General features: G+C 42.7%; 1 protein-coding gene across 4 annotated transcripts in view; it reads right to left on the bottom strand.

Moving 5' to 3' along the window:
- Positions 1–6,173, bottom strand: part of JADE3 (jade family PHD finger 3) — a 193,229-nt gene extending 187,056 nt beyond the window's left edge. For 2 of the 4 annotated variants that reach the window (XM_023557923.2, XM_064278195.1), the window contains exon 1: positions 6,042–6,173. The gene's annotated coding sequence lies outside the window, so the exon portion shown is untranslated. Of the gene's footprint in view, positions 1–5,752; positions 5,928–6,041 lie in introns of those variants that run through there. The other 2 variants (XM_064278193.1, XM_064278194.1) reach the window with 2 other exon arrangements.
- Between the last annotated feature and the right edge of the window lie 8,890 nt (positions 6,174–15,063).

Below are 15,063 nucleotides of genomic sequence, written 5' to 3'. Positions count from 1 at the left end.
CTGTAGCTCAGTACATATCCAAAGGGGAAGAGAACACTGGTTTTCCTCCCATGAAGTTTACACTCTACATAAGAAATAGTTTCAAACATAAAAACCGCTCATACCTGGATAAGAATAAATAAATACGTAAGTATTAAAAAATGCTCAAGTCTTCCCAGATTATCACAAACGCACTGTCTGCCATCACGTATGGCACACAGAAAAAAAAAATTTCCACTTAGTAACTGAAGTATCTTTATCAGGATATATTTAAACCAAAGTCTTACACTCAACAGTTCCATTTCTAACTTAAGTTTCTAGGAATTACTTTTTCTCCCAATTCTATTTTTTCCCCATTGGACAGGGCTCAGTGAAAGCTGAAAGAGCTCCCTTAATGCAGCCTAAAAAGCATCATTTATGTGAGTATTATATATGCTCCTTTTAGAAGCATTTTGCAGGACCAGCTTTTTCCAGCATCTCAGCAACTCTTTTTAGTCATGTTAATAGTGGGCAGCAAAAACCATTTAAGACCACATTTGCACCAGCAACGTTGCCTCTGTTGGATCGCAAGGTGAGACACTAAAGGGGAAATGACTTTTTAAAACCACTTTTGTTTAGGCCTCACTAAATGGTTTTCTGGATTAAACACGCACGCATGCCTGCATGCACATACGCATACAACACACGTGCACATGGGTTAAGGAAAGGTAAAAAAAAAATCTTGTAGTAGCTTCCCATTGTCCCTGGAATAAAATACAAGCTCCTTAACGAGGTCCCATAAGGCCCTGTCAATCTGCCCCTGCCTACCTCAGCTCTCTTTCCGCAGGCCCCAGCCAAACCTCTGTGGGTCTTTTCCATACCTCATTCCCACCTCAGTGCCCTCACAACACCTGCTGTTCCCTCTGCCTGGCAATCATTTTTCCCAGGGCACCCTGTTGGTCTTCCTCACAGAGGCAGTCTCCCTCGTACTTGCTGTATGACCTTGGGCAAGTTACCTTTGTTTCACCTCTCTAAGCCTCACATCTCAGAGAGATATCCTATGTAAAAGCATTTAGCACAGTGCCCAGCACTCAGGAAATGGTTAATGAATTATCACTGCTGTTACTGTTGTTATCCCATAAGGTCATCTCCATCACAGCTCTTAGTTAACTGGCAATTGAGTACTTATTTATTGAAAAAAATAGAAACCCCCTTTGATCCCACCCTAGGACCTAGTAATACTCTGTATGTTATTTCCCCACATACTCCGTTTTGGGAGGGAAAGATGAACTCAACATTTACAAGCCAACTATTATGTACCAGACTTTTTGCAAAGCCCCTTAATTCTCATTACCACCCTCAGATATGTGGTTTGGCAGATGAGGAAACTAAGGCACAGAGAAGTAACTGGCCAAGATCAAGTGGTAGAGCCAGGATTTGAATCCAGGTTGGCCTGACCCCACAGAATGTGATGGGTATGTGACACCAAAGGCTTCCCTAACTTATGAATCTTGTCATCTAAGAACAGGCCTCAGAGAAAATGATTCTTCACATTTACATCCATCTCAAAAGACTCCCCGGTACCTACGCTTTAGATCCTTAACCAGGCTAGTGTTCCATCACCTCTGTGAACTCCTTCAGCACAACACTCTTCCCCCGATTATGGTGACGGATTTCCTTACTTCCTTTCCAATGGACTTGGAGCTTGAGGGGACAGATATCTTTCACCTCTTATACCGTTAGCAAATAGGAGGCACTAAGTGTATTTTTTTTCTAATGAATCAAATGAAAAGGTTGCAGAATGTATTATGGCTGCAACGTTGGGGAGTGCAGTGGAGTAAATTTTCATAACAGTATTAAAGTTTGGCATAGGTAGGAACAAGCTTTACAACAGTAAGAAACCCAACCACCAAACCAAACCCACTGCAGTCACGTCAATTCCGACTCATAGCGACCCTACAGGAGAGAGTAGAACTGCCCCATAGAGTTTCCAAGGAGCATCTGGTGGATTCGAACTGCCAACCTTCTGGTTAGCAGCCCATTGCCCTTAACCACTACGCCACCAGGGTTTCCAAAGTAAGAAAAGGAGGGTTTATTTTAACCATTTTTACAATTGATAATGATTTCTATATCCAGCACCAGAGATTCCACATGATTTACTAATGTGTGCTTTACAGCTACGTTGGTAGACTTGCTCTTCCTCTGGGGCCCTGCCTCACCACCCAGTTCTCTGTTACGCCTGGCAGCTGCACCTGAGCCACTCTTCAGGACAGGATGCCCTTGAAAAGTACCAATCTCTCAAGGGTTACTCTCAAATAGTTCCGAAAAAGAAACAGAAAGAGCAAATGATAAAGCAAATGGGAACAAACTTAATAATTGGTGACCGTGGGTAAAAGGAATACAGAAGTTTCTTGTACCATTCTTTTAATTTTTCTATAATTATAATATTATACCAGAATAAAAAGTTTTTTAAAAACCTGAATAATAAGTTGCCCAAGATTCCAAGGAACAGGGCCTGGTCTACTGGCCATACTTGTATCATAATTCTCTTGTCAGCATACCAAAAAAATATACTTCTTGACTATCAGCTAGTATGAGTGGAAATGAAGCTCCTTGGGTAGCAGGGCACAGCACGGCTTCTGGGCTGGGGCAGAGATTAATTTGCTGCCTAAAGGGTATTCATAAACTCATAGGTGTCTCCTATTGATCAAAGTCCCAGTACCATCTCCCCACACCAGGCCCCTTTCTTTAGTCTGCTGTCCTCTGAGCGCTTAAGGCTCCTTTTCCAAGCCTGGCTATAGGGTCAGGCCAGGTCTCCCCAGGACCTTTCTTTCTTGCTGTTTCCCAAGGCAAGCACAAAGGTAGTTCTGATGGTAAGAGCTTTGCTGTTATTGTCTATGGAATGATCTACAGAGAGGAGGCAAAAATAACCAGGAGGGAGTCACAAAGATTCCAGAAAACAGAAAACTCAAAGTGGTAGTTACTTGGTCTGTAATGACCACTTGCTAGCACCCTTTTATTCGTGACTTCTACCCACTCATCCCAGATCCTCCCCACCCCCCAACCCAGAATACTTCAGCATTCCCAGTCACTGTAACTGAAACAACGGGGAGAAACTTGTGAGCCACTCAAGTCCCCCCATATAAGCTATTTCAGGAGCACTCCAGACGTGCATGATCCAACACCTACCCTTAACCTAGTAAAAAGATCAGGGTAATTTATCCCCTAGTGAGAGATTTTCTTAGTATAAGTCAGCATATGACCTCTACCTTCCTCTGCTCCTATTTTGTGGGAGCTTCATGAGGTGTAGATGAGGAGGTAGATGTGTTATGTCCTATGATAATGTTCAACCTCATTTTTAGCCCTGATCTCTGTACCCCTGATCAAGGCTTGAAAGAGTCGTCTATAATGCTATGTCTTCACAAACACTGATGCCTCCTGCCTCCTCCACTCCACCCCCCAAAAATAAATACCTGCCCAGATCCAGGCAGACCTCAAAGTAGTAGGCAAAAAGAAGAGATGACTTTGTACAGGTTTGGGGAGAAATGGGTCATTATGGCTGGTGGATCACAAGGGAGGGAAAAGACAAGCATTATCAAAGGAGAGCATCATACTCAACCTCCCATTTCAACATCCTTTGTTCTTTATTTTAATACTCTGCAATCCACAGCTCTCAGCTATGATGAGAGCCCTGTACCATCACCTGTCCCGGTCCTGGGAATCTCCTCTACAGGCCCAAAAGCAGGCATCCCTAAGTCTGCTTCCAAATCACTGCTGGCTCCCAGCTAATCACAAACACTTTAGGGAGGAGTTGGAGGCCCTTCTCTACTTTCCCCTACCTGTGACCAAGACTGGTCACAGTCATGAGTCTAAATCCACTCCGCAGCAACTAACAACAGGTGAGAAGGCACTTACCACACTGCCAAAGCAATATGACTCATAAAAGAGGGGAGATAGGAAGTGTGGATTCTAGAACAGGCCTGCACCCCAGAACTGACTGGAGGGAGTATGCAAGGAGCTGTTTCAAGGCAACAATATTAGGTTAAGAGCTCTTCTCTAGCAAACAAAACTGTGCAGAAGAGCAAAGTTGAAGAAAACATGGCAATCACTGGAGCTAACGCTGACTGAGAGCTTAGTATGTGCTCGGCACCGAGAAGCACTTCCCAAAGATCTCATGTAGTCATATCCTTTTACAGCTCAGGTACTTAAGCTTGGAAAACCAAAAACCAAACCTGTTGCCATCGAGTCAATTCCAACTCACAGCGACCCTATAGGACAGAGTAGAACTGCTCCCATAGGGTTTCCAAGGCTGTAGCCTTTACCGAAGCAGACTGCCACATCCTTCTCCTGCGGAGTGGCTGGTGGGTTCCAACCACCCGCCTTTCAGTTAGCAGCCTAGCGCTTAACCACTGTGCCCCCAGGGATCTTTTTTTAAGCTCAGAGTTCTCCTTAAACGAGAGAGAAAATGATACGTTATGGAGATAAAACACTCCTAGGCCAAACGAAAAAGAAAAATTCTATTTTCACTCATCCAAAAAGTAATCACATGATTCTATAAAAGCATGAGAACTACTCTACTCGAAGGATACAAAGGCCAGGATTCACATTCCCTCTGTTTACAGATGTTATGAAAGTATTAAACTAAATAAAAATGCAATGCTTTGTTCAGGCCAACTACGCTTTCACTCTCTCCCTCTGGCTGACAAGAAGCGGCTGCAGGGAAGGTATTTAAAACAAGAACTACTCTGGGAAAGTGAATTTTGGGATTGCTCAAACTAAGCCAAGATGTTGTGCAACCAGCTTTTACCTAAATCATTTTTCGTTAATTTCAGGGTTTAGAGGAGACAGTCATCTTTATCAGACTGAATACAGGGAATGAGATCGCCTCTCCCTCCAAGCCACTGGAATCACCATCAACACGGTTTTGATTTCTCACACAATCGGTTGGCGGAGGTGGTGGTGGTGTCTCATCCTCAGCTTCAGATAACCGATCACACATCAAGAAAAGCTCACGCACACCTAAGGCCATGGATTTCCTTGCAACTCTTCTGAGTCAAAGAAGCGGCCAAACAAGTATACTGCCAAATCTCTAGGAGCTACATATGTCCCAGGGTTACACAATAATATCAACTTTTAAACGTGCCTTCACATACCACCATTACGGTCACTCATTCGAGATCCGGCCCCCTTCCCACCTCACAAATAATGAACCTAGGTTATCCTGTGCGTTTTAAATCCAACTTAAAAAAAAAAAAGGCGAGAGAAAAAGATTGAAGAGAGGCTCTTCTTTTTAATTAACTGCCCCACGAAGAAGGAATAAAACTAACTTGATAGCTGCAGAAAAGTTAACAACTTTGCCGTGCCCAGAGGTGGGAAAATTTCACGTAAGACTTGGAAAGCCCTCACGATTTTCCCAGGACCGCCTAGCGCTCGGCGGAAGCGGCGGCAGCCGAACGGCAGCGTCCGAACAATGACGCGAGGGGGAGGGAAAGTTCGGGGCGCCCGCGTTCCCGCTCCGTAGGCACCGGGCCTCGTTGGGGGCCCCGCCCGCTCCCCGCACCACCAGTCCGCCCGTCTCCAGGCAGTCGGTTCCTCCTGCCTCCCAATATCGAAACAGCCAGGGCGGTCCTCCCTGGCTTTATCAGAGCATCTGGCCCAGCGCGGCCGGCAGAGCAGGTCCTCCCGCCGGGGGTTTGACCCTGTGAGCTCTGAAAGCCGGCAGAGGGCAGGAAAGGAGAGGGCGCGAGAGGGAGCACCGGAGGGAACCACAACAGATATGGCGCTCAATTCCTACCGGGAGTAGTCAGGGGCTGCGGTCGAGCTCGAGCGTCCTCCCTCCGCGCCCCCGCGCCGGTCGACAGGCACTGCCCGGGCCGGGAGAAGGGCCGCCAGGCACCTTATCCTGGTAACGAACGCTCTCGGCCCGAGGGCACTGGGGACGCCGGCCGCGACAGCAGTGTGGAGCTGGAGCGGCTGCGAGGCCGGCCGGGACGCTCCGCTCCGGCCGCTTCCACTCCCGCTGCCGGCCCGACGCTACGCCCCACAAACCCGCTGGCACCGCGTCCGGCGTCTGTGGCGCCTACCTTTGCGTAGCTGGGTCGCGGCTCCTTCCCGTCTCCTCGCTGGGGCCAGTAATGTGCCGGCGAGTCTGGTGAGGGTGGTACCCGCCCCCCTACTCGCTTGCTTTCTTCTCTTCCCTCCTTCGCACCTGCCCCCTAATCCCCTCCCTACCCCCTCCCCTCCTCCCCGGCAGCCTGATCCGCCGGGGCCGCCCCCCGCGCCTCAGCTCCCGCCCTCAGGCCCTCGCCCTCCCGGCCCCTCAGGGCCTTAGCGCTGGCCGTTGGGCGGCGGCAGCGGCGGCGGCAGCGGCAGCTGAGGCGGCGCGGAGCACTATTGTATTCCTGACACTGTGCGCTCCCACGCTCCGCCTCTTCCCTTTCCTTCCTCGCCACCCCCCCCGTTCCCCCTCCCACAGCGGCGGCGTTCACCCTCCGCTACTGGCTCTCGCCGGCTGCGGGCGGCGCTCTTCTGGCGGGCCAGGCGCCACGGCGACCGCCACGGGTCTCGAAGCTCCGCCCCCTTTGTGAGCCGGCACCCGCTCCGCTATGCTCCAGGTAGGTTCCTCTCCCTTCCTGCTGCGCGTGCTGTAGCACGGCGTGGAAGTGCTTTGGTTGTGTTGAAATACGAGCGCAGCTCTCCATCCCCCCCAGCTCTAAAGTTCTATAAGTGGGACTCTCATATATGAAACTTATTTTCAGCCACTATTGATTTAGGTCGTTTGAGCTTTAATTAGCTATAATCATACAGCCAAGGTTGCTTTTACCAGAATAAAACAAGTACAAATGGTTTATGATATTGTGTGGCTTTCTGATGTGTCAACTTGGCTAGGCTACAGTTCCCAGTTATTCAATCAAACACTAATCTAGGTGTTGTGAAAGTATTTTGCAGATATAATTAAAACTCCTAATCAATTACTTTAAAGTAAGGGAGAGTATTCTGATAATTTGGGTAAGCCTGACTGAATCAGTTGGAAGACCTTAAAAGCAGGGCGAGGTTTCCAAGAATGTGAGCAAAAGAGAAGAAATTCTGCCTATGGATGACAGACAGCTTTGGTCTGTGCCCAGGGTTTACAACTTGCCCGTGATCTTCCCTTCCTGCCTGCCCTACAAGTTTTGGATGTGCTTAGCCAGCCACCGCAGTAGTGTAAACCAGTAGCTTGCAATGAATAAATTAATTAAATAAATATAAATATATGAATGAATATATATGCATATATATATATATGCCCATTGCCGTCCAGTTGATTCTGACTCATAGCCACCCTATAGGAAGAGTAAAACTGCCCCACAGAGTTTCCAAGAAGCGCCTGGTGTGTTTGAACTGCCAGGTGTGTTTGAACTGCCGACCTTTTGGCAGCGGTAGTGCTTAACCACTATACCACCAGGGTTTCATATATGCGTGTGTGTATAGGGGCTTGGGATATATATAAAATCACATTTCTCTATTATCTCCTACTGGTTCTGCTTCTCTGGTTGAACCCTGACGCAAATGTTTAAGGAACAGACCTTCTTGATTTACCTATCTGGGTTTGGAAATATATTATGTGCAGTTATGATTAATTCATATAGTCAATTTCATTTACATTTCTAGGATAAATAATGTCAAGGCTCTTGTATTTTGCCTGTTTTCCATATTAAAGATGTAATTTTATTTTCATAATACACAAATGTGTCTGTTCTAAAATATAGTCCTTCAAACTTACCTCATTTCATTGTACTTAACTTATTTTGAAATAATTATAGATGCACAGAGAGTTGCAAAAAATATTACAGAGAGGTCCTGTGTACCTTTCACACAGTTTCCCCCTATTGTAATATCTTACATAGCTTTAATACAACATCAAAACCAGGATAATGATGTTGGTACAATCCACAGACCTTATTCAGATTTGCCAGTTGTACATGTACTCATTTCTGTTTCTGTATTTTATCACATGTGTAGATTTCTGTAACTACCACAATCAACTGTTCCTGTAGCACAAAGATTCCTCCTGCTACCCTAAGTCACAGCCATGTTCTTCTCTAACCCCTGGCAACCCCTAACATTTCTCCATCTCTATAATTTTGTCATTTCAAGAAAACCACATAAATGGAATCATATAGTATGTAACTTTTTGAGTTTGGCTTTTCTTCACTCAGGGTGATTCCCTTAAGATCCACCTAAGCTGTTGCATGTTCATGCCTTTATATTGCTATCCATGGTATGGATGTACCACAGTTCATTTAACCATTCATCCACTGAAGGACATTTGGGTTGTTTCCAATTTTTGGCTTAAGAATAAAGTGGCTATAAACATTCATGTTTTTGTGTGAATATAATTTTTATTTCTTTGTGATGAATGTCCAGCAGCGCAATTGCTAGATCATATGGTAAGTGTTATAAGAAACTGCCAAACAATTTTCCAGACTGGCTGTACCATTTTACATTCCTACCAGCAATGTATGAGAGACCCAGTTTCTCCACATCTTTGCCAGCATTTGGTATCATCACTATATTTTTATTTTAGCCGTACTTATAGGTGTGTAGTAATATTTGCATTTCCCTAATGGCTAATGATGTTAAACATCTTTCCAAGTGCTTATTTTCCATCTGTATATCCTCTTCAGTGAAATGTCTGTTCATGTAGCTTGTCCATTTTCTAACTGGATTGTTTTTTATTGTTACATTTTAGAATTTTTTATATATTATAGATGAAATTTTTTTTTTTTTATAGATGTAAGTCTTCTTTCAGATACGTGCTTTGGAAATATTTTTTCCCAGTATGTAGCTGGTCTTTTCATCTTCTTAAGATATTTTGAAGACCAAAATTTTATAATTTTGATGAAGTACAATTTGTCAATTTTTGCACTTATGAAAATGCAAAATGCTTTTGGTATCATAACAAAGAAATCTTCACCTAGCTCTATTGATGTGTTCGGGCTTAAGTCTGATATTTTATTATTTGTTTTTTGTTTGTTTCCCCTGTTTTTTATACTCCTGTTTCCCTTTTCTTTCCTTCCCATGGGTTAATTGAACGTTTTCTGAATTTCATTTTGACTTATTTATACTGTTTTTGAGAATAGCACTGTCATACATTGAATTATGTCCCCCCCAAAATGTATGTATCAATTTCACTGGGCCATGATTCCCAGTATTGTGTGATCTTCCTATATGTTGTAAATCCTGCCTCTATGATGTTAATGAGGATGGGTGACAGTTGTGTTAGTGAGGCAGGACTCAATATACAAGATTGGATTGTGTCTTGAGGCAATCTCTTGAGATGTAAGAGAGAGAAGGGAGCAGAGAAACGGGGGACCTCATATCACCAAGAAAGCAGCACTGGGAGCAGAGCACATCCTTTGGCCCCGGGGTCCCAGTATCTGAGAAGCTTCTCAACCAGGGGAAGATTGAGGACAATGACCTTCCTCCAGAGTGGACAGAGAAAGCCTTCCCATGGAGCCGAAGCCCTGAATTTGGACTTTTAGCCCATTTTACTGTGAGGAAATAAATTTCTCCTTGTTAAAGCCATCTACTTGCGGTATGTCTGTTATAGCAGCCCTAGATAACTAAGACAATCACCTTGTATAGTTTTCTCAGTGTTTGCTGTAGGTATTAAAATATACATATGGAATTTATCACAGCTTACTGTTCTTGACATTTTACCACTTCCATTAAAGTGTAGAAATCTTATTTTTATTTAGGTCCCTTTACCCTCAAACTGTATTTTTCTTTAAAAAAAAAAACTTTATTGTGGTAGAATATACAAAACAAAAATTTGCCATTTCAACTATTTTAAGTGGTTGTCACAATTCAGAGTCATAATTTAGTGACATTCATTACATTCACCATGTTGTGCAACCATCACCACTATTTGTGTCCAAAAGGTTTTCATCACCCCGAACAGAAACTAAGTACCCCTTAAGCAATAACTCCTCATTCTCACCTCCCCACGCCCTCTGGTAACCACCAATAAACTTTTGTCTGTATGCATTTACCTATTCTACGTATTTCATATAACTGGTATCAAATAACATTTGTCCATTTGTGTCTGACTTAATTAACTCAACATAATATTTTCAGGGTTCATCCATGTCATAGCATGTATCAGAATTTCATTTCTCTTTATGGCTGAATAATATTCCAGTGTGTGTGTATATATATAACTTTTTTTTTAATCCATTCATCTGTTGATGGACAGTTGGGTTGTTTCCACCTTTTGGCTATTATGAATAATGCTGCTCTAACATTGGTATACAGGTATATATTTGAGTCCTGCTTTCAATTCTTTTGGGTATATACCTAAGAATGGAATTGCTGATTTATATGGTAATTCTATGTTTAACTTTTTAAGGAACCACCAAATTGTTTTCCACAGCAGCTACATCATTTTACATTCTTACCAACTATGCTACAGGGATCCAATTCCTCTGCACCCTCACCAACACTTGTCATTTTCCAATTTTTTTTCTTTTTGATAATAGCCGTCCTAGTGGGTGTGAGCTGGTATCTCACTGTGGTTTTGATTTCCATTTCCCTAATGAGTAATGATGTTTGAACATTTTTTATGTCCTTATTGGCTATTTGTATATCTTCCTTGGAGAAATGTCTATTCAAGTACTTTGCCTGTTTTTTCATTGGGTTGCCTTTTTGTTGTTGAGTTATAGGAGTTCTTTACATATTCTGGATATTAAACCCTTATTAGATATGTGGTTACCAAGTAGCCTCTCCCATTCTCTGGGTTGTCTCTTTACTTTCTTCATAATGTCCTGTAATGCTCAAAAGTTTTTAATGTTAAGTTGGAATTTAATAAAGTCCAGTTTATCTGTTTTGTCTTTTGTTGCTCATACTTTTGGTGTCATACCTAAAAATACATTGTCAAAAACAAGGTCCTGAAGCTTTACCCCTATGTTTTCTTCTAAGAATTTAATGGTTTTGTTTCTTATATTTAGGACATTGATCCATTTTCGTGTGAGTGACTTTAAAATATAATTTCCTTATCTATTTCTTCTACATACATTGATCCCAACATCAGAAGGTGTTATAATTTTTGTTTTAAGAATCTAACATGATTGAAAACAACTCAGGAGGAAAAAGATGTTGTTGTTGTTTTTAGGTGCTGTTGAGTTAGCTTCAACTCATAGTGACTGCATGTATAACAGAAGAATGAAACGTTGCCTGGTCCTGAGACATCCTCACAATAGTAGGTATGTTTGAGACCATTGTTGTTGCCACTGTGCCAATCCATCTTGTTGAGGGTCTTCCTCTTTCTTTCCTGACCCTCTACTTTACCAAGCATGATGCCCTTCTCCAAGGATTGGTCCTTCCTGATAACATGTCCAAAGTAAGCAAGACAAAGTTTCACCATCCTTGCTTCTAAGGAGCATTCTGGCTGTATTTCCTCCAAAACAAATTTGTTCATTCTTCCGGCAGTCCATGATGTGTTCAATATTCTTTGCCAACACCATAACTCGAATGCACCAATTCTTTTCAGCCCTTTTTTTTCATTATCCATCTTTAATGTGCATATGAGGTAATTGAAAATACCATGACTTGGGTCAGGCACACCTTAGTTGTCAAAATGTTATCTTTCCTTTTTAAGATTTTAAAGAGGTTTTTTCACCAGATTTGCCCAATGCAGTACATTGTTTGATTTCTTGACTGCTGCTTCCCTGGGCATTGATTGTTGATCCAAGTAAAATGAAATCCTTGACATCTTCAGTATTTTCTCTGTTTATCATAATGTTGCTTATTGGTCCAGCTGTGAGGATTTTTGTTTTCTTTATGTTGAGGTGTAATCCATACTGAAGGCTGTGGTCTTTGATTTTCATCACTAAGTGATTCAAGTTTTCTTCGCTTTCAGCAAGCAAATTTGTGTCATCTGCATATTGCAGGTTCTAAATGAGTCTTCCTCCAATCCTGATGCCATGTTCTTTTTCTTACAGTCCAGCTTCTCAGATTATTTGCTCAGCATAGAGATTGAATAAGTATGGTGAAAGGATATAAACTGTCTGAGTCATCTAGTGCTGCTGTAACAGAAATACTACAAGTGGATGGCTTTAACAAAGAGAAATGTATCCTCTCACAGTTGAGTAGGCTAGAAGTCCAAATTCAGGGCATCAGTTCCAGGGGAAGGCTTTCCTTTCTCTGTTGGCTCTGGACAAAGGCCCTTGTCATCAATCCTCCCCTGGCTGAGGACCTTCTCAGCACAGGGACCCTGGGTCCAAAGGACACGCTCTGCTCCCCGTGCTGGTTTCATGTATGAAGTCTCCGTGTCTCTCTGCTCGCTTCTGTCTTATATATCTCAAAATAGACTGGCTTCAGAGGCGGGGCAAAGATGGTGGAGTAGTCAGACTCTAACAACAAAGACCTGAAAAAACAAGTGAAACAATTATATATATGACAAGCCAGGTGCCCTGAACATCAAAGGCAAAGTTGGAAAACGTACTAAGCAGCAGGGGGAGGGAGAGACGGTTCAGAAGCGGTGAGGAGTTACTGGACCTGAATTGCCGGGAACCCTCAGGCACCATTCCCTGGAGTGACCTCAGTGGAGCTGGTAGTAGCATTCCAGATGCGGTTTCCTCAGGGAGAGACAGTGAGTCACGTAGCCTACTCACACCTCTGGAACCAGACAAGAATGGCACTCTCAGAAACAGCTAAGTACTTGCATTTATTTTACCATGGCCACAGCCCCCCAGCCAGCTCCAGTGGCTGTCAATGTCCATGGGGCTGAGATAGGTCCTGCAGCGTGCACTGAGCCATTCCCCAGCCTTTGAGAAGGAATAAGTTCACAATTGGGGGAAAAGATACTCTGCCAGCTCCACTAAGCTGGGGAGCTCAGGACAGAAGTGGCTCCTGTCCAGATACAAAAGATCCATGGACTTTGAATACCTTTCACCCCTGCATGGACGTGTAGGCCTATTTCAGGAGACTAGGCCCTTGTTGGCAGACTGCAACTGTTTCAGCTGTGCAATGGAGAGGTGGGTGTTTGATGTTTGACAACGCTTTGACTATTAAACAGGGTCCTCACCTACCCACATCAGGAGCCTAAGGACTGGTGGCTCCACCCACATCACCTACCCACCCATGACAGGGGTCCAAGGAGAAGTGGTACCTCTCAGTCCTTACAATCAAAAGCACTGGGTGCCCACGGACCAGCTGCAGAACCCACCCACTTGTGTGCTCTTGGGAACAGAGATGCACTTTCTTTACAGACACACAGGGGACAGTTCTCAGCACCCTGCCTTGTTCAGAGCATGACCCCCTGTTGTAACCAGATACCTGTACCTACAACAATCACCCCTGCCCCTCTAAGACTGTAGAACAGAGCCTGTACCACACACTTGATGACCAACTACCTGGACACCTGAGCTGAATCCATACGAGAAAAGTGGATGGACGCCTAGACTCATATACCTAGTAGCAGCTCTAACCATGTGGTGACAGGATGTTAGAACTTCAAAGACAAAAATAAGCTAGCTCACTGAAGCAGCATATTTGGGCATATCAAAACAAAACAAAGCAAGAAGCTAGGATACAGTAAGCAAACATAAAATAAACTAATAAAATACAGATGGCTCGGAGACAATAGTCAATAAAAAAAATTTTTTTTAAAAGAAGCAGAACATAATCATGTCAACAAGCTCTCAAAACAGAGAATCAAAGGATCTTCTGGATGAAGGTGCCTTCCTGGAATTACCAGATGCAGAATTCAAAAGATTAATATACAGAACTCTTCAAGACATCAGGTAGGAGATCAGGCGGTATGCAGAACAAGCCAAGAAACACACAAATAAAGCAGTTGAAGAAATGAAAAAAGGTTATTCAAGCACATAATGAAAACTCGAATAAATTGCAAGAATCCATAGAGAAACAGCAATAAGAAATTCAGAGGATTAACAATAAAATTACAGATTTAGACAAAGAAAGTCAGAGGAGCAAAATTGAGGAAGTGGAAGGCAGAAATAGTGAGAATGAAGATAAAACGCTTGGCATCAATATATTTGAAAAAAATCAGATAAAAGAATTAAAAAAAACGAAGGAACCCTAAAAATTATATGGGACTTTATAAACAGAAATAACCTACAAGTGATTAGAGTGCCAGAACAGGGAGGGATAACATAAAATACAGAGAGTATTGTTGAAGATTTGTTGGCAGAAAACTTCCCTGATATTGTGAAAAATGAGAAGATATCTATCCGAGATGCTCATCGAACTCCACATAAGGTAGATCCCAAAAGAAAGTCACCAAGGTATAATCAAATTTGCCAAAACTGAAGATACAAAGAGAATTTAAAGAGCAGCTAGGGATAAACGAAAAGTCACCTATAAAGGAGAGTCAGTAAGAATAAACTTGGACTGCTCGGCAGAAACCATGTAGGCAAGAAGGCAATGGGATGGCTTATATAAAGCATTGAAGGAAAAAAAATTGCCAGCCAAGAATCATATATCGAGCAAAACTATCTCTCAAATATGATGGCGAAATTAGGAAATTTTTATATAAACAGAAGTTTAAGGAATTCGTAAAAACCAAAGCAAAACTCGAAGAAATACTAAAGGGAGTTCCCTGGTTTGAAAATCAATAGCATCAGATGTCAACCCAACACTAGAACACAGGACAGAGCAAACAGATGTCAAACAAAATACAGAAATCACACAAAAAAAAATCAAGGTAAAAAATGGTCAAAACACAGAAAGAGTGGTGTCATTAAATAAAAGAGGACAACATTAAAACAATGAAGAGGGACTAAAAAATACGCTCATAGGTCTTTCATATAGAGAGGAAGTCAAGGCAATGTAAAGAAATGAAAGATAGGTTTAAACTTAGAAAAATGGGGGTAAATACTAAGGTAACCACAAAGGAGACTAACAATCCTACTCATCAAAATACAATTCGGGAAAAAAAAAGACTCAGCTAAAACAACAACAAGGAATAAGAAGAAAAGACAATTTATATAGAGATAAACTACTCAGCACATAAGATTAAGTGGGAAAAAGAAACTCTCAACAACACACACAAAAAGACATCAAAATGACAGCACTATACCTATCCATAATTACGCTGAATGT

The sequence above is a fragment of the Loxodonta africana genome, chromosome X (genome assembly GCF_030014295.1).
Source record: "Loxodonta africana isolate mLoxAfr1 chromosome X, mLoxAfr1.hap2, whole genome shotgun sequence".
Lineage (NCBI taxonomy): Eukaryota > Metazoa > Chordata > Mammalia > Proboscidea > Elephantidae > Loxodonta > Loxodonta africana.
The sequence above is the reverse complement of the archived record's forward strand: the minus strand, read 5'-3'. Positions and strand labels throughout refer to the sequence as shown.